At 43.5% G+C, this 20,979-nt stretch overlaps 1 long non-coding RNA gene across 2 annotated transcripts in view; it reads left to right on the top strand.

The window, feature by feature from the left end:
* The first annotated feature begins 1,142 nt into the window (after nucleotides 1–1,142).
* LOC116584984 overlaps nucleotides 1,143–20,979 on the top strand; it is a 38,226-nt gene continuing 18,389 nt past the window's right edge. The window contains exons 1-4 of one of the 2 annotated variants that reach the window (XR_004283414.1): nucleotides 1,143–1,234; nucleotides 1,321–1,426; nucleotides 11,847–11,932; nucleotides 13,332–13,569. This is a non-coding gene — a long non-coding RNA (uncharacterized LOC116584984). The remainder of the gene's footprint in view (nucleotides 1,235–1,320; nucleotides 1,427–11,846; nucleotides 11,933–13,331; nucleotides 13,570–20,979) is intronic. The other variant, XR_004283415.1, reaches the window with a different exon arrangement.

Here is a 20,979-nt window from a genome sequence, read left to right as displayed (position 1 = left end):
AAATACTGTCAATTTAATGGGACTTAGAGGTAGAGTGGTTATAAATGCCTTTGCTTAACCCAAGGTTTTTCAACCTTGATACTGTTGACATTTGGGGGTCTGATGACTCTTTGTTGGAAGGAGGGAAGGAGCTGTCCAGTGCATTCTAAGAGGTTAGGCAGCATCCCTGGTTTCTTCCCATTAGATGCCAACAGCTCCCAGTCCCCAACTGTGACAACCAAAAGTGTCTCCAGACATTGCCTGCCAAACATCCCTTGCTGGGGGAGTGGTTTGTAGGGAGTGGAGGTTTGTCCAGCTGAGAACCACTGGTTTAATCCATCACTTTTTATTAGATATCTAGAAAAATATATGCATCAGTGGATGTTGGGAGAGGGAAGAAATGGGGGTTTTGGAAGGTGACACAGGAATTGGCATTTTGACTCAGTCTTAAAAAACAACTTGAATTTTGAAGGTAGAAGATGGACTAGAGTGTTAGAATTGTAGGAAAGGGAATTCTGGGCAAAAGAAACCACATGAAGAAATGGGAGCAAAATGACTGATGCTAAATAGTCTTCTGTAACCCCAGTGTAGGGTACCCATAGCAAGGGAAGAGTCTTCAGAGATAGGAGGCAGATTACAGAGGCCTTGACTGCAAAGATGTGGAACATGGACCTTTCTTGCTGTGATGTGATCACATCTTTAATTTTGAACAATGACTCTAGAAAGTGAGACCTGAGTGCTGGGAGATCGGTGAGGTGTCCACTGTGGGTGTCAGTGGGGAGGACACCTGACTGGGACACAGGAATTGCAGAAAGAATCTTCTAGTGTCTTCATTTCAGTTCTAGTAAAAGGAACTGAAGGGGGGTGGTCAGAGGTTGAGCAGCAGGGTTAATGAAGCCCTCTGACAAATATCTTTGCATATTAAAAGAAAAACCTGTCTTCATTCGAGGAAAGTACCTTACTAGTGGGAATTTCAGAAGGCTGATACTCCTATGACCACACCCATGAGACAACTTCGGTGGGGTATTGGCAGCCCGGTGTCCAATTATAGCAATTGCCTATAACAAATAGCACTGATGCTTGAGGTTAAAAAGGGAACTAATGCTTCCTAATGAAGACCGTTTAAATTTGCATTTGAAGGCAAGGTGGTCCACAGAAGAGCTGAAATGCTTTCAGAGGGAACATCACTGCTACCACCCTTGACACCTCAGCTCCTAATCTTAGTAAGAGAACCGGAACTACCCTTTTATCTCAGGTCTGCTTGGAAGATCAAGCCAATTTGGCTCTTTGACAGCTACTGCCTTGTTTTGGTGGTTGTTTCCGAATTACTTTGTTTTACAGGTATCAAACTCATGAAGAGCAAAGAAGAGAGGAGAGAAACATTATTCAGAGACTTGGGAATTTGGGAGTTAAAGAGACAACATTTATAGATAGAGCCTTCCTAGAGGTAAGCTTACAAACAACTTTTCCCCCTCCCCACTTTCAATTTTTACCTTACTACCCCATCCTCCTCATGAGTGAACTGTTGGGGGAAGTTCTGGTGAAAAGTGAATACTTCCTGATTTGAGTAAAAGAAGAAAAAAAGTACAGAAAGGAGATATGGTTTTGAGAGCAAAGGGGAATTGACTAAATGTGAAATCTTTAGTGACTGTATGAACTTGGGAGTCTCCATGTTGAGCTTCGAGCGGCTGAAGGTTCTGGGAGGCCTGGTGGGGAGACATTCCCATGTGCTGATGGAGTGAGTCGGCCCTGATGGGAGGGTCTCCATGTGACACCTTCCACTGAGATCTCATTTTTTGGCCTGGCTTCCCACAAAGGCATGTTACACAATTGACTGCCACAAGCTTAGGAACCTGTTCCATTGGTAGAGAGAATGACAGGGACGTTTGAAGATTCTGGAGGCGTAAATAATGCTGGCAGTGACTTGCTGCTTGAGAGGCTAAAACAGTAGCTAGGGGAGAATATGTGGTCGTTGAATTTCATCTCACCTCCTTTGAATGAAATGGGATGAGAGCCAGACACAGTTTAACACATGATTCTCGATCCAAATACCCAAGGGGATTGAAAAAAAGAAAAACTAATTTTCTACAGTTTTTTAGTCTTAGTCCTCAGAGTTCTTTTTTTTCAACACATTTTTTTATTTGGGCACACTAGGCCCAAATGCAGTGGTGTGCCGACCATCTGCTTGCAGGTGGGTGGAGATTACAAGAGTGTGCGTCTCAGTATTGCCCAATGCAAGTCCATGGTCACCATGATAAGGGATTATGCCTATTGCCATGTTTGTGTGCAATAATAGTTTGCTGATCAGGTAGGGCGCTGTTTTCTGAAAGCTATTAATAAGTAAGTGTCCTAGATACAGATTTGACTTGGGAAGAAAAGAACAAATATTGATAAGCTATGTTACAATCAACAAATGCTATTTTAATGTTCTTCCCATTGCCCAGAAAGAGAGCAGTCATTGGCTAAATAAAAGCCATGGAGTAAAAACCTAAATTTCTACATGGGCTCAATCTGTGATTTGCTCAACATTACTAGGCTTTAGCTTGGATTGAGGAACATGCTGTTGGTAGATACATTGAGAACAGTGGTATCACTGGGTGGTCAGTTTCTTTTTGTTCTTTTTCTTTTTCTTTTCTTTTCTTTCTTTCTTTTTTTTTTTTTTAAGATTTTATTTATTTATTTGACACAGAGAGATCACAAGTAGGCAGAGAGGCAGGTAGAGAGAGAGAGGAGGAAGCAGGCTCCCCGCCAAGGAGAGAGCCCGATGTGGGTCTTGATCCCAGGACCCTGGGATCATGACCTGAGCTGAAGGCAGAGGCTCTAATCCTCTGAGCCACCCAGGCGCCCTCAGGCGTATTTATTTATCTATTTATTTTTAGTAATCTCTACACCCAGCATGGGGCTTGAACTCATGACCCTGAGATCAAGGGTGGCATGCTCTTTGTTTTGTTCTTTTAAAATTCTCTACATGTCAATTAGTCACTAAAATAAGTAAATCTTTTGAATGGTTTTCTTGTTCCTATGATATAATGGGGTGCCTGAAGAGGACTAGACCTTGATCTTACAACTTGGAAAACTGTCATTTGAGGATTAAAAGCACTTTACCTCTGTTGGAAGGAGCCTGCAATCTGTCTTTGGTACAGATCAGTCTGGAGGATGCTACTTTGTGGTCCTGTTCGGCAGGCCCAGATACCAACGATAATGATGTCTAGCACTTATGTAGAACTCACCATGCACCAGGCACCCTTCTAAGTGCCTTATATACGTTAATACTTCAAATCCTTAAATGGCCCTGTGATGTGATATCCGCATTGCCCAAATGAGGCGACTGAGGCACAAGGATATTAAAGAGATTGACTGGCAGTACACAGTAGAGCCGAAGTTCAAGCCAGACTGATGCCAAATTCTACACTCTTAATATCATGCCTCCTCTTAAGATAACCATGTTGGGGCAGACAAGGGTGTTGCCAATCAAAGGGACATCCACCATCCAGGACTAGCTTGTGGAATATGGACTCCCAGGGATTCCCAGAAATAAGCAGGCAAGACTGAAGCATGGCGAAGAGAATCTGAGCTCCACAGTTAAGGAAGATGGTGATTCAGACTACCATAGGAGCATTAAAGACTGGTGAAGTTGAGGATATCTGAGTTACCTATGCTTTTGTAGTCTAAAATCTGAATTATACTACTTATTTCTAAGCTGTGATCACAGGAGATGATCGATGTAGGAAAAGAATACAACTTATTATATATCTGCTTATTCAATCAATATTTATTGAGTGTCTACTGTCCTATCTGCACCAGATAGCCACATGAGACAGAAGACCCTAGAACACTCTTCTGAAGGGACAAACATCCTGAGCTACAAGTCTGGAGGCTCTGGTTTCCAAAGGTCTCCTTGGCGAGTGCCAGTGGCTCAAGGATGGCCTCGATTTCTCTATCCTCTCTGCTGGGACTTTTGTCCAGAGCATTCTCAGGAGTTCTAGACAGGGCCACCCAAAAGTGAATGGTGGTCGCTGGCAGAACCGGGAGAAGCTGAGGGAACCCACAAAGCTGAGGGGCTCTTGCCCATGGAGTGCAAGGAGGAGGGAGAAACTCAGGAAACACTTACCAAAAAACCTTCCCTTCCCCAGTACTCTACCTCTGTGGATCTGGGAATAGTACCTGACCTAATAAGGAGCGGTTTCCTCTTCATTTATTCCATGCAGTGCCAATGTTCCTATGTTTTACTATAGACATATTAATGTGTTAGATTGTGTGGAGTCTGCCCGGTCCCGCCAGGTGTGAAAAGGTATGATCTGTGCACTAGATGACTCTGCCAGATGCCTTTTGTTTGCCCAGGCCCATGGTCTGCCCTTCGTCACCTTCTGCGGGTCCTGGGAGACCAGCCATGTGGATCCTTCCATGTGGATCCACCTCTTGCTCTCCAGCTTCTGCTTGGATCGACCAACAGAAAGCAGCCTTTGAGGTCAGAGACAGCGGGAGAGAGAGGTGGGGTTATTTATGCCCCTGGCTGCCCTGCCACCGGCCATGGGGAGGCAGCGGCTCAGTTCCTCTAGGAAAGGCCACAGCTTTTTGTGAGACAGCCTCTCCTGGAGTGGCATCACAGTCCTATCTGGATTCCAGTTAGCACCCATTCCCCTATCCCCTCCAGCCAATGCGATGCAATCCTTAAAATTCTTAAAATATAAGATACAATTATAGGACAGAAAGCATCATCTAAAAACTGTCTAGGTGGTCGAGAATGGTGGAATACGAGCAATTGCGGCTTGGAGTGTGGAGACGGTCATTTATTGTGTTCAGAAGAAAAAGGCAAGGAAACAAGGGAGATCCAACGAAATTCAGAGAATGATCATTTATTGAGCATCTATGACGAGCCCAGTTCACCCACAGGTATCATCTTGCTCAGTTCACCCAACAGCCCTGCAAATGCTGTTATTTATTCCTATTAGAGGATAGGGACTTGGCTGTGCTCATACAGCTAGGAACCATTGCTAATTAAGTGGCGGAGCCTGAACTTGAACTGTGCACCTCAGGACAGGACAATAATTGGAGCTTCTGCCCTGGGCACCTCCCAGGATGAGGACATCCCTCCCCAGCACTGCTGGGCTAGAAGAAGTGGGCACAAGGCAAAGGAGGCTAGGGTATCACAGACAATGATGGAGTCCAGATACTGAATCCTTCCCTACTTTGGCAGAGGGTGAGCCAGTGGAAAGGGGCCCAAGGCACCAGGACTAGGGGAGAAATCACCGCTCTGAAGGGTGAAAACATGCAGAAAGAGAGCAAGCTCTGAAAACTAACCTCAAGTACATCTGAGAAGACTTTTCTGCCTACTTTCAACCCTACCAGACAAATAAGAGAGAAGGTCTTTATTTTGGTCCTTTGTTTAATGGAAACCATGAACGTAAGGACCACCAGCCCTCCTGATACCTCAGAACATTTTCAAACTTTATTTTATAGAAGCTTCGTACTAAGAGGCTCTTAAATGGGACACCATTACCCTTTAGAATCAACAGTCGAAGAGTGGTCTTATGTTTCCAAGAAGGAATTAGCAAGTACTTCTTCCATGAAGAATTCAGACTGTTCTTCAGATGGTACCGCCTAGAATTAGAAGTGTGTGGTAGATTAGAGCCTGGATTTATAATCAGACGGAACTGGATTCAAATTCCAGCTCAGCGAGGAAGTAAATGAGGGAATAGGTTGGCTATGTACAAGACAGATACAATAATAAGGGTTTCCACTAGAAAGAGGTCTTTTCTTCCTCATTTAATAGCCTGAGGTGGGTAGCCTAGGAATGGCATAGCGGGAGGGTATGCTAGGATGCTGTAGGGAACCACTCCTCCAATGTGGCTGTTCCACCATCCACACAATGATGTCTTCAACTGAAAGGCACAAGATGTGTCATGGCTTCCTCGCCCATCTCAAGTAGCAGCATGGTAGAAAAGGGGATGGGTGAGGAAGCTCCTCCCCTTTAAAGGCAAGTTCAGGAAGTTCCCCATACTGTTCCATTTCCCTTCATGCCCCCTTGGCCAGATCTTAATCTCAGGTCTGTACCCAACCTCAAGGGAGGCTGAGAAATGAAGTCTTTACTCTAAAAGGAAATATGTCCCGAAAATCAGAGGTCCTGGTCACTATGGGGCCAGCTGTGTGACTTCAAGCTAGTTAATGAACTTCTGTGTCTCAGTTTCTGCATCTGTAAAATGGGAATCATAAAAGTCTGCTTTGTAGAGTGGAAGTGATGATTAAAGAGGAATGTGCTTCAGCACTCAATGAAGATACCTATAATTATGATTGGTTTGCTGAGGCTGGGAGCACTTTGGGTCCCACCCTTGCCAGGATCCAGATTTTCCCACTCCCTTTTCAATGTAAGTTCATGTATGTATCCTTTAAAAACCTTTCTGGTTAGGGTTTCGTGACCAAAAAAGTTACACGCCAACAATGAAAAGCAAAAAGTACGTTCCACATTATTCCTAGGAGGAAGGGAGTTGGCGGTGGCTCTGATTTCTTTCCCCATTCACTAGCCTGTGGAACAAGGATCGGGGGTGGGAGATGGGGGGAGAGGAGCCGAGTGTGGCCCCATCTTCCGCTGCCCAGTCATGCCCAAAGCTTATCTTTCATCTCCAAAACTCAGCAAGCCAGTTTCAAGCCGAAGTATGCCAACTCCCCACGCAGAGCTCCTGCTTCCATTCTCCACAGCCTGGCCCCTGTCCAGCCCACATTTAGCTGGAAGTTAGAAATGAATTATGATTAGAAACTAATTTTCACCATTGCTCAGTTTGCCTCTTTCTGGCTTTGTTTCTTGAGGCTGGGTGAGAATGCAGGTGCTGCATCAGACAGGAGGGAGAAACTTCTTCTTTCCCGAAGTATGGCTTAGAACCTCGTTGGGGATTGCGTTTGCTCTAGGATGTGGCTGACCCGTTTTAAAAAGACCCTATAAAATATCTGGAGTTAAGAGAAGCTACCTGAACATCTCTGAGGGGTAATTAGTGGTGTGGCTTATAAAATACCGGCCCTCCATACCTGTGGCCTGAAAGGCACTCTTGTTTTCAGGTGACCACAGTCACCTGTGGTCAATCCCTTGTTGCAGCCCAGCCCTCCCACAGCCCCCGGGGCTCCCACCTTCCTGCTGCAGCATCCTTGGTCTGTTTTCGTAGTCGAGCTCCCTGAGCCCGCCCTTAGCACAGTTTGACCTCAGAGTTCTGTTGGCAATTCTTACCAGCTTTCAGGACATTGTTTCCTTGCCCCATTCCTCCTCATGGAAAGAATTATCTCCTTAACTTCATCACTACATCTGGCAGCAAAGACTGAGAGCCCGGGGCAGTTAAAAACATGCATATATTTTTTTTAGATCCGCAGGGGTTCCAAGTTCTTCTTCTTGGCTGTAAATCATCAGAGAATGTCCCAGCTGGAAGGGTTCCATTCTTAAGACACAAAGATGCTAATGAAAGATGCTATAAGTCAGTAGCTTTTCTTACTTCCCTCTCTCTTTCCTCTCTTCCCTCTTTCCTCCCTCCCTTCCACCCTTCCTTCCTTTCCCACTTTTGCTTTGCTTTCCTTCTTTCTTTGGGCGTACATCAATCACTGTGATTGCAATAAACAGCCCAAGGTTTTGGGGTTTTCGTAAACTAAGGTTTACCCATCCTAGCTAATCACTATTTTGTTCTCACTACAGTAAACTTACTTGTTGCCCTCTGCACAAAAGGGAACCAAAATGAATTCAACTCCACACTCTGGTTATCCACAACGAGGACCTATCCCTCGACGTGCATCACTTGCAGCAAAAACTTGGGTTTTCCAAATGGATTCAATGTCTCTCGATTCCATCTGGATAATAGACGTTGCAATGTCAAGCCAAGTCAGCTTCGGTTTCTGCGAGGAGTAAGGGCCACGTGTAGAATTGAAACCATTCCTTTTCAATGTCATTTATTTTCTGGCAACAGTTTTGGGAATCTCCACTGTGATACGAGTAAAGTCAGCACAAGGCAGCAAAGATTTCCTCCTCTGAATCTTTTAATCTTTTTTATGTTGATTCTTTGCCACCGAAACCTAAGGAAATAACTTGGCTTAAATATAATTGCCATGCATTACCATGACCTGTTGCTAGGTGTGGTTTCCAAACAGTTTTTATTTCCCATGTATGTTCTTTGATAATAAAATAACATGACCCCTCTAGTAATTAGTAATGCTTTTCAATAATCACTCATGGAAGGAATTGGCATAACCCTACAAGTCTAGTTATGTTTCAGATAAGAATTTGTTCATAGATATTTATTTATTTATTTAATAATGGAAGGTGTTATAGACATGGATCAATATTATACTTCCCAACACAGAAACCAATAGAAGCTCAATTGGAAAGCTCTGATTCTGCTGTTAGACTCAAAAGCAAAAGCCTAGAAAAGAGCAGTCTGTATTTTTGAAAGTTTGCTTATTAAAGAAAAATGTCTTATTTCTTCAAAGGAACATTAAGCAGAACGTAAAAGATTCTGGGTCACGTGAAAGGACTGCGAAATGGCTCTTCTAAACTCACAGAAATTGGCTGCAACTATTTTCTTTCTTATTCTAGGAAAAAAGAAGAGCTTTTTCTATGATGTGTTAAAATAGCTCAGAAGGCTTTATTCAAAGAATGGGGAGAAACATTGCGTTTTCAGTGATTTTAATACCGAAAAGTTTGCAGGAAATGCTCATAATTTAAACTGAAGTGAAAGAAAGTAAAACGCAAAATATCACGAGGCTTTTTTATAAAAACTGGAAACATTTATATTAAAAAATTGAAGAAACACACACTAAATGTTAGCATTTGTTTTCTCTGGATGTTGAGACCCTTTGTTGGTAAAGTTTACCTTCTTTATCCTTTTGTGCCGCTTTCCATTTCCACAGCGATTAGATTATATTTCTTAAGGGAAATTATGATTTTAAGAAAACAGATTAAAATAATGGACGGCCTTCTCTCCCAAGAGAAATAAAATTAGGGAAAAATTTAGAAAAACGTGTTGCTTTGGGAAAGTGAAACTTTGAATATATATTTTTTTCTTCTTTATTCTAAGAGTTAGCAAAGTTTTCTGTAAAGGGCCAGATAGTAAGTATTTTATGCATTGTGGGCCATATCCACCTTGCCATTATTGTACAAAGGTAGATGTACACAACACATAAACCCATGAGCACAGTCGGGTTCCAATACAACTTCGAATATTGACACTGAAATTCGAATTTCATGTATTATAAACCATCATTCTTCTTCTGATTTTTTCTCTATCATTTAAAAATGTAAAAACCTTTCGTAGCTTGTGGGTCATATAGAAACACCTTCAGTCTATCCTTTGCCAACCGTTGGTCTATTTCATTATTTTATATTTCCCCCCAAATGTAAAATAGATACCTTAATTTTTTCCCAGTTTTCTTAACGTTAAGAATTTTAAGAATATCAAAAAATTTAAAAATAAATGCATATACTCAGGTCACTCATATGATAAGAGTTTACTCCCATGGGTGGGAGCCAAGGCCAGCTCTGCCTGTCCACGTGAAATCCGAGGTCTGCGCGGGAGGTCTGTGCGGTCAAGGTCAACAGGAGGTTAGAATCTAAGTCACACAGCTGGTGTGGCTTCACCGTGCTGATGAAAGGGAAACGGGTCTTACCCAACAAACCTGGCCACGTCAGAGCCATCAGAAGCCACTCTTCTCAAGGTATCTAGCAACGGTTTCTGTGACATTTCTTGAAGCTTCCTCAGGACCTCATTGTGGAGGAAGCAATAATTCCCCTGTGGTCACCACGAGGGCTGAACCGGGGGCACTTTCCCCACTCGCATGAGTCAGAAGTAACCCCACAAGGGTACCTCACTGGTTCAAAGAGGATGTTGTTTACAGGAGAGGGGAGAGATGAAGCCAGAGGCCTGAGCGGTTCAACGTCAGTAATTCTGTGGTCCTTCTAAGTGACTGTTGTAGGCTGTGGTGATTTGGGGGTGGGACTGGAATAGAGCTAGACACCCCCCCCCTTGTTTGTTTTTCAAGTGTTAACAGACTGTTTTGCTGAAGGCTTGCTTATTCCTGGAGTCTTTTGTTATTGTTGCTTTTGTTGTATTTTAAAAAATAAAAGACTTTTTTTTTTGTTTTTCCTCCTTTAACTGTTTCATTACCTAAATCGGGAGAAAACAGACCAATCTTGGCAAGATCACCGATAACTGAGGTAGAGGGACAGTGGGTATCTTGGGGAGGGGCTCCATCATAAGAGACTGTAAAGGCTGTGAAGCCGGCCCAGAGGATGTCTCAGGGAAGGCAAGGCTGGTAAGTCAAATCATCAATCAATATGTCTATCACAAAGCCCTCATTAAATACTTACTGAGCTCTGGATCTCTACGGCCCCTGGTACATTCTAGCAACTCTCCACATTTCTGATCAGACAGTCACAGTATGCTTCCAGGGCTGATGGGAGGTCAGTGGAAAAGTACAGGGAACTTTCTTTTTTTTTTTAAATGTTATTTTACAACATATTGAAGACTCCAAATTTTGCTTATCCGAAGGGGGCTCTATCAGGGGACATTATAGAACTAATTAATATCCCTTATTTGTGTAACAAATTGTTTCTTACTAATCCGGGTTAAAAGAACAGAAGCCTGTCTCTAGGTTTCCTATTTTACTTGGTAAAGAAAGGCTCCCCACCACCCGAAGGCACACCTTTTAAGGATTTGAACAGGAGGATGAGTCTGCTTCATGCACTGTGGGAGGAGTCCTGACTTTGGAATTCCGGAGGTCCTACAAGTCATTTGTGTTAGAGCTTCTCTGTGGCTGGTCTCCAGAGGATCACCCTGTGCCAGATGGCCATCAGGATACACCCTGGCAGGAGACCTGGGTTGGAGTGTGACCCCCAAGGGCTGAAGAGCTAAAAGCATCATAAATGTCCTCTCAGTTTGAAAGAGATGCTCTTTTATTCTGTGTTAAACCAGCAAGAGCTATAGGTAATCACTGGAGGGAAAGCAGTGGATTTAGGGGATCGGGCGCCTCCAGGTTGTGGGCGTGGGTGGGGTGGGCGAGTGGCCAGGCACCAGGATGTTAAGAATGCTTCAAATTTTGTCCTCTTGCACGCTGAGCATTGTCTCTTGCTGGCTGACAGAGGACAGCACTTCTTAGGGATAAGGGACATTTCCACCTGGAGCTATGTTGTTTTTGTCGACATCAGAACACTTTGTAAGTGCATGTCCCTGGAGTCACAAATTGGAAAATTTTACTTGTTTGGCAGAAATTGATTGTACAGTTTTTTTCAGGGTCACTTTATTTCCGTATAATGTAAATTTCACTGTATTTTCCAAGGTATTTCCAGCTTCACATGGTGCCTAGCATGTAGTGTGTACTTAATAAATATTTGTTCAAACAAGAATAAGGTTCTTATAAAATTAACTGTACTCTTACCGGGTGATCCAGCAGTCACATTCCTTGGCATTTTCCCAAAGGAGTTGAAAACTTATGTCCCTACAAACACCTGCACATGAGTATTTATAGACGCGTTATTCGCGATTGGCCAAACTTGGAAGCAACCAAGATGTCCTTCGGTAGGTGAGTGGATAAATGAACTGTGATATATTCAGAAAGGGAATATTATTCAGCGCTGAAAAGAAATGAGCTATCAAGCCATGAAAAGACAAAGAGGAACTCTAAATGCATATTCCTCTGTGAGAGAAGCCAATCTGAAAAGGCGACATGCTGTATGATTTTACATATATGACACTCCAGGAAAGGGAAAACTGTAAGAGTAGAAAGGTCCATGGTTGCCAGGGGTGGGCGGGGAGGGATGAATGGCTGGAGCACAGGGGATCTTTAGAGCAGTGAAAATACTCTGTGTGATACCATGATGACGGTTACATGTCGTTCTACAGTTGTCCAAGCCCAGAGAATGACAACGCTGGGAACGAATCCTAACGCCAATGATGAACTTGGACTGTTAACGGGCGATGTGTTAGGGGTAGGCTCGTCAGCTGTAACAGCATGGGGGCTCTCTTGGTGGGGGCTGTTGATAATAGGGAGATGAACCTTGTGTGGAAGCAGGGGCTGTATGGGACATTGCTTCCCCTCAATTTTGCTGTGAACCCTAAACGGCTTTCAACAGAGGTTTTAATTAAAAAAAAAAAAAAGTAAGCATGTACATGAATCCATAAGTGAGACTATGGCAAAACCATAACTTACCCATGCGATTGCTGGAAGCATCATCAATGAAATGACAGTTTTTCAACGGTCCCTATTAATAGGGCGTGACTCAGAAATCTGCAGAGAATTTTTCCTGAAGATCAGATATTCTGTCATAGGAATCGGTCACTTCTTTCAGTCCCCCCAAAACAATCTTGCTGAAGCTTTAGGCAAAGAAGATCCCCAGAAACAGCCCACAGCTCTTACCTACCATTTCCTATTTGTCATTGTCGCAGCCCACCAGGCCCTAATTGCTGCATCCTGTCTGACCAGAGCTCACGCTCTAGCCGGCCTGCCTTCTTCAGCGACCGTCCACGTTTACACTAGAGTAGCAAGCACTTCCTGGCTGGCTCCTTGCAGACAAGGAGCCTCTGTTCGCCTTGGGACCGGGGAGGAAACAGCCTCTGACTGTCCCCGCCGATGAGCGACTGGCCCTAACCCCAGGAGAGCAGACTTTGACACCCATATTTCTGAGCACTGGATGGGGAAGCAAAGCAATCGGTTAGGATATTGCCAGCCTTTTAAAAAAGCAGCACTTAGCAATAGTGTTTACAGGCTCATGTTTAAGAAAACAAAAATGCCTGTCTTCCAAGAATTCCTTTTAAGTGGTTTGCGAAGGTGTGTCCTTCCTAAGTAAAGAGCTTTTCACAGGAGCTCGTGCTGAATAATGGCGGAGTCTTGTTATGGCCCTATTTGACTTTGGCGGTTGTGTTTCTGTCCTGCTTGAAGCCTTCAAAAATACTGTAGGTACATTTGGGATTATACTAGTTTGCTTGGCTCCTATTAAAAAAAAAAAGATAAGAAAGAAAAAGATGAAGAGAGTATTCTTGCCGGACTTAGAGGTTAGTGAATGGAGTGTGGCAGGTTTGTGGTCGCTGGTTTGCTTCAACGGATTCAAATCCTGCTTTGAATCGGGGTCAAACTGGGGCCTTTTGTGAGGGGCGATCCTGAGGGGCCCGCGGGCTAGGGAGGTGGAGGGGTGACAAGTGTTCTTGGGCCCTCGGTTGCTATTGTCTGGCACACAAGCTCCAGCCACCGGACTGCTTTCTTCCGTGGAGGGGAAGCCAGATCCAGAGGGAGCACGGCGGGGGGTGTGGGGGGAAGCCCGGGAAGGGCTGGTGCAGCCATTTAGGCCTGACCGTCCCTCCCTGCTCCCCACTCCCACCCCACTCCCCCAGAACCTTCCTGCTGACCCGGAGAGGGCCGAGAAGGGACGCGCTTTGGGGCAGGAACAGGAACCGGCAGTGGCCCGCGGGAGCCCAGGCCCTTTTCGAGGCGAGTCGTTAATGAGAACTGACTGAGGCTGGGAGGAGAATGCAGGCCGGCCTGGGTTCCGCCCTCCATGCTAATGAAGAACGCAGCGAGGTGGATAATTAAGGGCAGTGATGTGAATAATTCCACACCGATAATCCAAAGGTAATGAAATGCATTATGAGTTTTGGGGACAGCAGATTTGCTTTACCAGCCAAGGCTGCTTTATGATAAAATGAGCTTTGCCTTTTCGAAGCGCGGACCAGCTGACTCTGGGAGGAGCCGGCGGGGATGGGGAGGACCCCGGGGGACGGAGGAGGAGCCCGGCCGGGATGGAGAATTCATTCGGCCATTAGAAACAACAGCGTGTGGGAAGCTCGCAGCCCCGGCTCCGGGTCGGGGAGACACCCCCCTCGGATTGACTGGGGGAGGGAGGGAAGGGGGGGGGGCAAAAAAGAAAAGAAAAGAAAAGAAAAGACACAGGCACACTGAAGAGTCTGACCAACCAACCACAGCCATGTATAAAACAAACAAACGAGCACCAAACCAACCAAATGCGTCGAAGAAACACTGTGAAGAAACCCACGGGAATGCTTTTCTCCTAGGTAGTGTTGGAGAAGGGACGTAGGTGATTTCTTTCTTTCTTCTCTCTGCTGTTGTTCTCCGAATTTTCTTCTGTGAGCTTGGATCATTTTCATCCTGAAAAAGGGGAACGCACTTAAAAAAAAAACAAAACAAAAAACATGAACTTGACTTGGCAGAGTTCTTCCCATAATGCCAACTTTTTGACTCATGTGGATGGGCAGGGCATCCAGCCAGGCCGGATTTTACTGTAGACGTTGTGAGAGGTCCCAGCAGCCCTCTTCTGGATAGAAAAGATTTTCTCTGTCAAATTCAGACTGTATGTGAATCTCTCTGGTTCTGCTTTTCTGAGAGCAAAGACACAGAGACAGCTTTTGGCTACGTGTTCTCCTTAGGGTATAACCGATTCCTACCATATGTAGTAGCTTTCTGGAACCTCGTCTGCGCTGTGTTTCTTCCTTGTGTCTTCTAGTTTTCAAACTAGTTATGAAAATAACACTGGTAAATTAAATGGATTCTTGATTTCTTGATTTCATGAAGTCATGGGGCTGGCCGATCTGCGGGGTTTCCAGTGGATCTCTGGGAGGAGATGACTGATTATTTCTCACTCTTACTAAGAAGACAAGTGGTGTGAGACTTAGTAGCAAATTCTTTATTTTATAAAGATTTCTGGTTAATGAGGATGATCTGTCATCTAGAACTAAAATCTATATTTCCCTCTACAAGTGTTTGGGTTTGAAAACACTAAAAAAGTCTTTAGGAACTCTGAATATTTTGTTCTCACCGCATCGCTTCTGGTATGAGATTGGCCAGATGTTTATGCTGCTGTTGGCCATGACCTTGTTTAGGGTTGGGTGGGTGTTACCAGAGAGTAGGGTCTCTTGGTTTTACTGAGTTGAGTTGATTGAAATACTTACTGTAATCTTGCAATGTCATCCAGATTGTCAGGTTTTGTCCTAATAATGTACGCATTTGCACTAACATATATCACACTTCTATATGCTATAACGTGTATATATGTATATATGCTATAATGTGTATATATATATATATATAACATATATCACACTTCTATACGCTATAACCGAGAAATGACGACTTCGATACCTCAACAATTATTAAAAGAATTAAATGAAACGTGGAATGTGATTTGTACAGACAGGCAGGCGTATCCGAGCTACAATGCTCACTGGGCAGAAGCCAAAGGATGCCTGGGCGACCTATAGACCTTCTGGGCACTTCCTCATACAGTACCTTAGGACATTAAGTGACTTATACTGTGCTGAGATGTAACACAGTGGTATTGTTGTTTTGTTTTGTTTTTGAGGGATGGACAGTCCAAAAAACTACTTTATCGGGAAAAAGTATAAAACTCTGGGTGTGTGAACTCCAAAGCTGCAAACTGTCAAAAAAGGAAAATGCTGAAATAGAAACTTAAAAAGCCTTCCTTTCCTGTTTCGTTCCTTGAAACCTGTGACTTGATCCCATGTGTTTGGCGGGCATTCTCTCCTCATTGTCCCCCCATATTTCCCAGGGTAGGGTGTGAAGCATCTGGAGAGCAAGGCTCCAGGCTTTCCAAATACTTTTTTTTTTTTTTAAACACGTCTTTTATAATGTATTAATGTATTCTTAGTTGAAGGAATTGACTGATACTTGCTTTTAAGCAAAAAAATTTTTTTTGAGTATTGAAATTTTTTATTCTGGTGTCTCCAGAATTGACCATGGAAAAAACAAGTTTCTACATTTAAGAAGTTTTATACCAATTACATGAATCGTACTTTTCATAAAAGTCAAAAGGAGATGTTCTGCAGAGAACAAAAGATATGCCAAGCAGTAGTGGGATGTGAAAACCCTTGTTCATGGCGGACTAGCAAAGATTTTAGTTTGGTATTCTCTAAGCCCAAGATTGTAAACTTGGGCTTAACTAAACAGAAGCTCTAATGACATAGAGAGTTTTGTGTAGAAACCCTTGCTCCTCTGCTCGGCACATTTTCTACCTTTTTTTTTTTTTAAGATTTTTTTCATTTATTTGACAGAGAGATCACAAGTAGGCATAGAGAGAGGGAAGCAGGCTCTCTGCTGAGCAGAGAGCCCGATGCAGGGCTGGATCCCAGGACCCTGAGATCATGACCTGAGCCAAAGGCAGAGGCTTAACCCACTGAGTCACCCAGGCGCCCCCATTTTCTACTTTTTAATATGTGAAATTAATACAGATACTTGGGAGAGGTTGTGCAAGACTATTGTGTTTGCAAGAAAGGCACCAAAGCGAATTCAATGACACATACACACATTTCCCTCACATCTTCAACAAGGAAAGGTATTCTAACACTACAGAACTGAGTAAGACTACTAGCTTCAGTGGCAGCTGTTAAGTCCTAGAAGCACAAAACTACACCAGAATGGGCAAATACGACCAAGTAAAATTCAATTGTTAAAGCCGCAACCATGACAAGGCAGCCGCGTCTGTCTTCCAAGGCTGTGTCCCTTGGCCTCCGCTGACTGGTTTGGGAGGGGGCACTGGACCCAAGGATAGTCATTTGTCAGGCTGATTAATGGTATATGAGGTTATGCCCTCTGATGGCCTATCAGGAATACTGGAGCTCCCTTTCCCAGTCTGCTGTCTGGGTGAGCTGGACCTCTTGATGGACATGGAGAGTCCCTTAGCAGGAGTAGCAGATGTAGCTGAGTCCCTGAACGGGCTATAGTTTTTTCTGCCCAGCTTCTTTTCTTCTACATTTTTTCTTCCAGAAACAGCCTGTACAATCTTCTGGCCGTAGCGACCCAAGCCATGTCAGAGGCCTTCCTCAGCTTCTTCTAATTGGATTCCCTTTCTTCTCTGGAAAAGAGACTCTATGAACCCTGGTGCCACCAGCCTATGCCCGCAGGGGTCTGACAGGTAACTTCTATGTGGAGCTGCCAGATGTGTGGGGAAAAAATGGGGCTGGGGAGGGCCTGTGACCGAGGAGAAGGCTTGTCTCCCCAAGGCAACCATACCAGAGAATTGATGCCTATCGTGACCTGTAAAATAAACAGGGTCTGATGCAGCCTTCATGCTAGGTTTGCCCCCTGAGATCGAACCAACTCATAAGCTTGAGCTTCATTCACTTACCCAGAGATAACTTTCTTCAAGAAAAGGGATCGTGGCCAGAGGCATTTTATACAGAGGGTGTTGTAGGATGAATGTTTGTGTCCCCCTCAGATTCACGTGTTGAAATCCTAACCCCCAAGGTGATTGTATTTGGAGGTGGGGACCTTCAGGAGGTGATTAAGTTATAAGGGTGGACCCTCACGAATGGGATTAGTACCATGAAACCAGGGCGTCTTGGTGGCTCAATCGGTCAGATCTTGATCTGTGTTGTGAGTTGAAGCCCACGTTAGACTCCGTGCTACGTGTGGAGCCTACTTAAAAAAAGGAAGGAAGGAAGGAAGGGAAGGAGGAAAGAAAGGGAGGAAGGAAAGGAAGGAAGAAACAAACAAACCCAGGGAGCTCCCTCACGTCTTCCACTGTGAGCAATCACAGTGAAAAGGCATTATCAGTCAACCAGGAAGCGGGTCCTCACCGGACGCCGAATCTACCAGCATCTTGAGCTTGGACTTGCTAGTGTCCAGGACCATGAGAAATAAATTTCTGCTGCTTATAAGCTGCTCAGTTTATGATACTTCATTATAGCAGCCAAAGACAGAGGGGTTACTCTGTGCTTAACGACTGAATTTTTAAGTTGTTTCAAAGATGGAAACCCTAGAGGAAAAGATTGAAATATTTGACTGAATAGCGAAAGCAAAAATAAGTTAAAAAGTAAATTACAAGGCAAATGATAAATTGTTAACATGTACTTACAGTAGACCTTTTTGATGCCGCCAACTATAGCTGAGTGTTAACGCTATGCACCATTTTTCTTTCTTTTTCAGCTGTATATCTGATCCAGGTTGGCAGATCTGGACAGCTTTCTCTGTGAGGTGAGAGCCTATCCGTTAACCTGTGGGTCTTGTGTTCTATTCCATCAGAGCAACTGATCCCACAAATTAGTCTGGTCTTAAGACTAAGGGTGGAGAGAGAGCAAAGTATTTGATTTTTGAAATTTTATTGTCATTTCTATATGTTATCCCCACCCAGACTCTCAGATAATGTTTATGGAAGAGAACTTTGAAAATGTTAATTTGTTTGATATGATTTGCTCTTCTTGGATTACAACAACAAAATGCCGCTGGCCAATGGGGAATGATGACTTCATTGCCACTGCGTCCCTGGGTCCAAGTCATATAGGATTGGAAAGACAATTATACCTCTTTGCAAAAACAAATGATTCTCTGCAAGTATGTAGTTTAAATGAGCTCAGTTTGGAGAAGGCTCTCAAGTTCTCTGCTCTTCTTGGTGGTATCCTTAACCTAGGGGAATAACAAAAACACCCGGGTCTTAAACTGGCAACATCATTTTCTAGCTGTGGTCTCTTTTGTGACGCAGGAAAGCCCCTAACTTAGAGATTTACCTCTTAGAACTAAACATCCTAACTATTAGTACCGAGTAATACAAACCCATTCTTTTACTTTGGAATGTGCTTGATCTTGTAACATCATCTATAATATCATAGAAATCGAACAGCTTTGGTAAATGAGCTATGAATTGAACAACAGGAACACTGTTTTAAGGAAACGTGGGTGCAGAATATATATTCACAGGGGAATTCTCGATGATGGGGATTACCTATTGTGATGTTCTTGAAAAAAGATTATTTAAGAGGCATAAAGCAAGAAAACTGGAGGGCAAGCAGAGGAAATCATCACTTCTTGGTAATAGGTAAGGTAGGGCTAATTCATGTCATGGAGCCCTTCAGATGATCACCTTGGGTTGTGGGGTCCTTAGTGCCAGCAACCAGGAAGATGGGGGGGGGAGAGGGGAGCAAATCCCAAAGATTAAAAAAAAAAAACAAAAACCAAAAAACCCCTTTGTTCTGGTCATGTTATTGTATAGTAAGTCACCCCAAAATGTAATGGCGTAACACAATTCGTTATTATCTCTTGCAATGCTGTGGAATGGCCTGGTTGTCGAGCTGGGGGGAATACAGCATCACTGTTTGTGTGACCTTGCCCCCTGACAGCTTGGGCTTCCTTACAGCATGGTGATCTCAGGGCAGCCTGATTTATTTTTTTTCTCTATGGTGGCCAGTTTCTGCCAGAGCAAGTGATCTAAGAAGTCAGGATGGAAGTTGCCAGTCCTGTTGAAGGTTAGCCCCAAACTGGCATAGCATTATTTCTGCCATTCTGTTTTGACCACTGGCTGGTCACGGGCCCACCCAGATTTAAGAGGAGGGGAGATTAATCACACCTCAATGGGAAGAGTGGCAGAGAATTTGCCGCCATCTTTAATCCATCCCCATCACTAAGGTGATCTTGAAAGGTGAAGGAAGAACCCAGTTAAAGCCCAAAGAAACTAAGTAGCAAAAGGATGGTTTTTCCTTTTTACTGTGTATCTTTGTTGCTTCAGTAATCAGAGAAGAATATGAGGAATTTGGAGATGTTTCAGAGAGGAGAGGACCCTACAGAGATGACTGAAAAGTTGGGAAGTGAGACCTGTAGAAAGGAATGAAAAGAAGTAGGATCAATTTGGCCTGAAGCAGGGAAAACAGAGGAGTAGCTGAATAATACAGGATGAAATAATAATATTCTGAAAATACAGGATGGATATTATGAAAAAGATGCCTGACCACTGAAAGGTGAGCTAAAGGGACCAGGCCGGAAACACTAAGGAATTTCCCACCAAGTAATGGGCATCTCTGGCATCGTTTTCTGAAGCTGTTTGAAAGAGAACCCATTTTATAACTCTGCAGAGGACTTAGGATTCGTTTTACTGAAAATAGAAATGTTAGACCAGATCGTCTCCTTTTTCGGTAACAGAATCATTTTTTTGAATGAAACTTTATATAAAACAGATGAAGGGTGGGGTTGTTTGTGTTGAAGTGAGAGCCTGCCAAAGCCACACTTGGTCTTCTCCCATCCCTTATCTCCCCAGGTGGCCCCCAGAGTCACTGAATGAGACACAGGAACCTGACTAAAGATAGTTTGAAAAATTAAAACCAATAAAGAGTTCCCTAACTGTTCCATAAAAGCTGTGGGTTCCTGGGAATTTTTTTCAAGTCGAGGCGAGGCCCTGAGGGCTTTGTGAAATTGCTGAAATCTCTTCCTGGTTCAAATTTGTGAGATGTTGTTACTCCTGAACTCGGGTTCCATGCTTTCCTGTGTTGTCAAATGGCACTTTTATGTTCACCTTTTAGTAGCACGTGTGTGACAAAGTGTACCAAAGTATAAGGAAAGTGATGGCTGACATTTTTTCACCTTTTGGTAAGTAAACAGTTTGACTTCATGAATGGTTTCATTTCACTAACAGTCGATGACACTCGGGGTTTACTTTATTTTTATTTATTTATTTTTTATTTTTATTTTTTAAGATTTTATTTATTTGACAGAGAGAGAGAAAGAGAGCGCACACAAGCAGTGGGGGGAGGCAGGCAGAGGGAGAGGGAGAAGCAGGCTCCCCGCTGAGCAGGGAGCCCGATGTGGGACTCTTGCATAAAATCTTTGCAAAAAAAGAGAAAAACTTAGCACAACCACCAAGGTTGTCATCTCACTATTACTCTCCAGATAGCTTCATGAATAATCCATGTGCTTTGGAACTCTTCCTACACAAAAGGATAAAATATATTCTAGCAACATTTTAAATACATGCACATATTGTTATAACTTTTGATACTTGATAAAGTCCACATTAAAAATGTAAATACATACCAATTTCACAGTTGATACAACTTCTAGTTTCCAGGTAAACTGAGCACCTGCTATTTGTATTCCTCTAACACCAAGGCCATATGTTTGTTGGTAGAATATATATTGGGAAAAAAAAAATACACAACTTCATTGAAAATCAGGCATAGTCAGATATTTAAAACTCCACAACCATGTTTTTGATAAGAAATATAAAGCAAGATGGAACAGAAAAGT

This window comes from Mustela erminea, chromosome 2 (assembly GCF_009829155.1).
Source record: "Mustela erminea isolate mMusErm1 chromosome 2, mMusErm1.Pri, whole genome shotgun sequence".
Taxonomy (NCBI): Eukaryota; Metazoa; Chordata; class Mammalia; order Carnivora; family Mustelidae; genus Mustela; species Mustela erminea.
Note: the sequence above shows the minus strand (reverse complement) of the source record. Positions and strands in the feature narration are given on the sequence as shown.